At 43.5% G+C, this 5,474-nt stretch overlaps 1 long non-coding RNA gene across 2 annotated transcripts in view; it reads right to left on the bottom strand.

Moving 5' to 3' along the window:
- Positions 1–1,854: 1,854 nt before the first annotated feature.
- LOC103902789 overlaps positions 1,855–5,474 on the bottom strand; it is a 7,304-nt gene continuing 3,684 nt past the window's right edge. The window contains exon 3 of one of the 2 annotated variants that reach the window (XR_657806.2): positions 1,855–4,878. This is a non-coding gene — a long non-coding RNA (uncharacterized LOC103902789). The remainder of the gene's footprint in view (positions 4,879–5,474) is intronic. The other variant, XR_657807.2, reaches the window with a different exon arrangement.

Here is a 5,474-nt window from a genome sequence, read left to right as displayed (position 1 = left end):
TTTGCCCACAACCCCCCCCCCCGCAGATGTTCGTGCTGCTTTTCTACCCCCTCTTATGCAACACGCCAGGCATTTATGATAATTTACGGCCACAGGAACCACTTCCTGCACACTGCTGGCAGACATTGCATGGGGAAAAGGAAAGACAACGTGCAGGGGAAGGTGTTGGGAAGTAAAGGGAACCCTGTTCTCCATCAGCAGCTCCCAGAAGAGAGAGGGGGAGAAAAGCAGTGATGGCTTTGCAGATTTAGTGGAAACTAACTTCAGTTAGGAATTAGCAATGGCCTGCCCTCCTGAAGGTTAAAACAATTAAAGTGTCTGGAAAAGGTATTTTAATTTAAGACTTACCTTGAAAAAAACAAAAAAAGCTAAAGCAAGTACGAAAATAAATTAGAAACTAGGCAAAGATAAGAACAGAGCCTGCAGGAATCAAGTCTAAACAAAGGGCAGGGGCTATGCAGTGAGAAAACCACAAACGGCGGGGGTTGAAATGTAAAACCTACAGTTCACTGCGAAACATGAAAGATGCTGTTGTATTCCACACCTCCTCTTCCCGGGCGTAGCTGTCTCCACAAGGTGAAGGGCAGTAATGAATCAAGCTCCTTCCCTCTCCTCCTGTATTTTCTATTCAATTATTCGCAGGCTGTGCAAGTTCTGCTTTATTTCTCCTCTCCATATGCCGCACTCTCCTCCTGTTTTTTTTTTTTATTCCGAACTGTGCATTTGGCCTCTCTCCCATTTCTTTCTCCTCGGTGCATGCCCCCTGCTCTGCTAAGATCTGCTGTCTTTGTAACCTCCACTGTGCACATATGCTGGCTCTCCCTCTCCCCTCCCTGCCACCCCCCACCTTCTGGGCCATCAAGCGTCCCTTTGCTTCACTCCAGCATTTTTGCTAGGGGGCCCATCAGCCAGCCAGAAAAGGAACAATTTTGCTATGGCCACTGCTCCCGTTTTCATGCTGCCGGCTCCTCTCCACCGATCAAGGGGAACTCATGTTGCTCCCGTAGTACAGCTGATTGGTAGCGAAGGCAAAGATGGCTCTGCAGCTGCTTAGCAACTGGGAGCTGCTGTTATGCAGCAGCGTAGAAAGGCAATGGATGGCACAGCATTCGCTAATTCTGCGCGTTCTGGCCCACTTGGCTGAAAACCGTGGCTTAGTGGACCAGCTGGGGCACTCCCAACTGTCCTGTCAAAAATAAATCAAGATGGGGATCCTTAACTGCAGATTTGAGAGCAATGGCGACAATGTCAAGGGCAAAACTGTCTTGATCTTGTGTCGTACGTTGTTTGCATCACACCAGTTAGAAGAAACTGCTCCGATTTGTAAGCTACACTCATTCCGTTTGATCTTTGTCATCACTTTTCTGGCTGCAACATTTTATACTCCATCACTTATAATCAGAATGTTCCCTGTATGCGCTGCATTTGTTAAAAAGGCTCACAGGTCTCCAGCTACCATCGCATCTAGACTGTTTAATGATAGGTGTCCAGATACACAAGTATTTTAATGCATCAATATCCTTTTAGATTACTTATCTGTATCTTCATTTCCTTTTGATGCAAGTTCTGTGAGTGCCCAAATTCTTTAAATGGTACATTCTTTCCATTCTTTTTTTTGTAAGACTGTACTGTTTAGGCCATGAAGCACTGAACTGAAATATTTAGTAATTTGATGGCTTTAGAATGTTGATTAGAATTGCCAACCTTCTTGATTTATTTAAAGATTTTTGTAAGCTTGAAAGTATTCTAAAAAATAACTGGTTGTACATTCTGATGGGATCATAGCATTTCAATAGCAGCTGCATTTCAATAGGCAAGAAGCAACACAAAACATTCTGCAAGTCAGGTGTTGAAACAGCTTCTTTATTCCTTTATAGCTCAAGAATGATTAGATCTCTGAAAGCACTACCTGTCTTACAGAGGTGGCAGAAATAAAATGAACAGATACAGTTTAAAAAGAAACCAAAAAACCTAGCCCTGGCAAATATCCAACATGTCCATCAAAAGTTGTATGGATCTTAAACAAAATAAACGTTTGTTCCACTATTGGGTATCACCATACATTTCTTTGCACCCAGGCAGCCAAATAACACAGCAGACTAGTGATTCCCTGTCATTGTTCAATGCTTACATCCCCTGCATCCTCAGAGCATGTCGGGACACAGGTGAAATCTGTCAGAAGATTGCTTATTTTGGCTGAGAAATTCCCTAGACAGATCAACTGCTGTTCTTAGGAAGAAATGAAAAATTTCACGGCAAAACAACTGAACAGGCAAATACCCTGTCCATATTCCTACTCAATATTCCTTTGATATTCTTAGCCTGGTTTCCTAAAAATAAAACAGTCTAATGTGACTGTGTTGTTCTATGTCATTTTTCCTCTCCTTCCTCCAATCTCAATCAAATTTGGCAGTGGGGAAGTCGTCCCAAACGTGTTTAGGTCTTGAATGAACAGCTGAGTAGAGTATGTAGTAGAGGCACCACCTTGGTCTCAGGGAAAGGCAGGCAGAACTCAGCCCTTGCCTGTACCAAGGGGCAGTACCGCTGCCTGGTTGGCCCCTGTGGAGCTCCCAGCCAGCACATCACCCCTTGCTCAGCCAGACAGGGCAAGCAAGACTGGGAAAGAGCTGGAAGATTTGTCAGGGGGCATTTATAGACACAAATCCATGGGAGACAAAACTTCATGAGCTTAGCTGCTGAGAGAGAAACTGTTTTAAGAAATTGCAAGGTTTGGTGGTAAATGGTAATAGCACTAGTAGGAGATTTCTGCAAGAGGGCTGACGTGCCAAACTTCAACCCCTATGAAACATTTACATGATTATGAGTAGGAGAATGTAAGAGCAAGAAGGCATTATCAAATGGATTAGAATCCATCTAACAGGAAGGTCTCAAAATGCAGTTGTAACCACTGTGTCCTACAGCTGTCATCTTTCTTTTATGGGTCCTGCAACTACCTGTTTGGGCCCTACATTATTTAATGGCTACGTTATAGACACCAAGGCAGGCAAATGTTGCAGTGCGCCTCCTGGCTCCCTTCCAGCTCCTAAGCTGGGCTTTCTTCTCATTAAACTGGGGTGTGGCAAGAGGATGGTGTACATCCAGATCTCCTCCTGACACAGTATTGACACAGCTGAGGTGTACACACACCCAGAACCAGGAAACTCCTACAGTGGAGACAGAAGCAGTTGTTTATCTGGAAAAAAATACCAAATCATTACCAATCAAGTTTGTAGGTGACACTCAACAGTAGCAGGAGGGGGTATTAAAAAAAAAAGCTCATTGCAAGCAACAATGCTGTCTAAGGACTTGGCCTTTTCAAGAGGGCCAAGTGTAAAGCCATAGATAAAGAACAAAGAGCACAAACCAATGGGACGGAGGTGCCATCCCAAGGAGGAGAAGATCTGAGAGGAGCTGTGCTGGCACACCAGCTGAACATGGGCTGGTGTAATCCCTGGATGCCTAACAGATACATCTCAGCCAGGAGGGCTGTTGGCGCGGGTACAATCACCGCTGATTGCTCTGTGTCCCCCCCCAGATCAAAATGGTGAAAAACTGGAGTGTTCACAGGGAACCGCGACAGGAACGATTACAGGATTAGTAAAGATGGACCCAAGGGGGAGCTCTGCAAGTCTGCAATGGGAGTGTTAAATGTTCAGTTGATCAGCCTGTACACAGCTACACGGGGACAGAAATCTGGTAATGGAGCATTCCTCCGTCAAGCAGACTGAGACACAGCAACATCCAGAAACTGAAAGCAGAAACTAGGCAAGTTTAAAAAGGTACTTTGATTTCTAGTCTGTCCGGTAGATTTTGATGGAAACAATTTACTAACTCTTATTTTACTCTCTCTCACAGCCCGTTTTAAAATGAAAATCTGATGTTTTTCTAAGATGCAGGTATGCTGCAGTTAAATTCTTTCAAATGAGAAAAAGCAACAAATTCACAAAAATCTTATGACCTCCATTATGCAGGAAGTCGAACCAGATGAACCTAGGTCTCTTTTGTCCTTTATAATCTATTAATCTAGTTTCCTTGCACAAGCAGTGGATTGTAACATGAAAATCTTCAATATAAAGGATTCTGTGTACAAGCCAGTCTAAAACAAAATGTTGTAAACAGTCACGATCATTGTTTGGCAGAACAGCTGCATATTTTTTATTTCACTTTGCCTCTCAATCTAATTTGCTCTTGTTGCAACACTTTGCCAAAGAAATTAAATCACTTCTTATTGATAACAGACAGTGAAATAATTAGCATAAGAGTTTTCCACTCAACAATGCAGGGGAGGGACGCTGTGGGCAAGAACAAACCCCTTTGCTTCAAGAATGTGCATAGAGTCACCACAAGCTGTTCAGAGAAAAAAAATCTTTTTTTTTTTCTCCCTTTCCCCTGAAAGATCTCTTTCTTTCTCTAAAGAGTCTCACGCAGTAAACCAGGGTCAATCTAACTCAAGTATGAAAGTCTGGTTTGACCTTTCTGGGATTTAAACACGCTGTACCAGAACATTTAGCTTTTCAGATACGAGGTTCAGCCATGAAACCACCCACTCTGAGAGTGCAACCGGTCTCAACTGCCTTGGTGACTTTTAAACTACATTGAACGTTATAGTCATTTAGAAACTCTAAAAACGGAAATAAATTTTCAGCTCAGACTTACAAAAACATTTCCAGAAGTGCTGAGGACCCACACAATTCACTGGGTCCGCACGGCGGGCTCGCTGTACAACGCCTGCTGCCCCAGCAATTTCTGGCCCTGGTTTGCACGTACGCGGTGCCAGGCACACGCTTTAGGACCTCTCCCAGCTGGAGCAGTTCATGGATTCTACCATCGGGAACGGCCGTCCTGAACAATGATTAATTGCAGACAAAGATCATAGTCCTGGAAAAATGCGCAGAGATGTGCAAGTACAGACAAAGCTGCCTAAGCTCCCACAGTATTATGGTCTAGCTGAATCGTTTCAAAGCCTTTATTAGGCAGAGCTAGTTTGCTTCAGGGTTAAATAGACCAACGTTAAGGTTTAAATGCAGATATTACTAATATCCAAATATCTATTTAAACATATATTTTAAATCCCAGGAAAGTTATTAGCCGATGCTGTTTAAATCTGCTTTTATCACTTTACGTGCTGACTTAACTCATTATGATGCAAGCTGCAGAAACGTTTTCATTACAGTTCAAAAAACCCCTGCAAAACCAAGAACAGATCTACACCGTACTTTGATCTACACGTCGCCTGTTTCGGCCATTTCCAGGAAGCTAAAATGCTTTTCACCTCTATTGAGAAATAGTAGAGGAGCATTTTAATGGCGTTTAGCTAAGAATAACGTCACCGCTTCTTCCAAGTTTATTAGCAGATTATTATTTAAAGCCATTGTAAACCAGGAAGGCAGTCACACTGCTGGCACGAGCAAGGGCCAAGCGTTCAGAGATGGTCTGGCCGGACAACGCGCGTCTCGCAGGGACCGAGCGCAGGG

Source organism: Aptenodytes forsteri, unplaced genomic scaffold (assembly GCF_000699145.1).
Source record: "Aptenodytes forsteri isolate BGI_AS27 unplaced genomic scaffold, ASM69914v1 Scaffold118, whole genome shotgun sequence".
NCBI classification, from domain to species: Eukaryota; Metazoa; Chordata; class Aves; order Sphenisciformes; family Spheniscidae; genus Aptenodytes; species Aptenodytes forsteri.
Note: the sequence above shows the minus strand (reverse complement) of the source record. Positions and strands in the feature narration are given on the sequence as shown.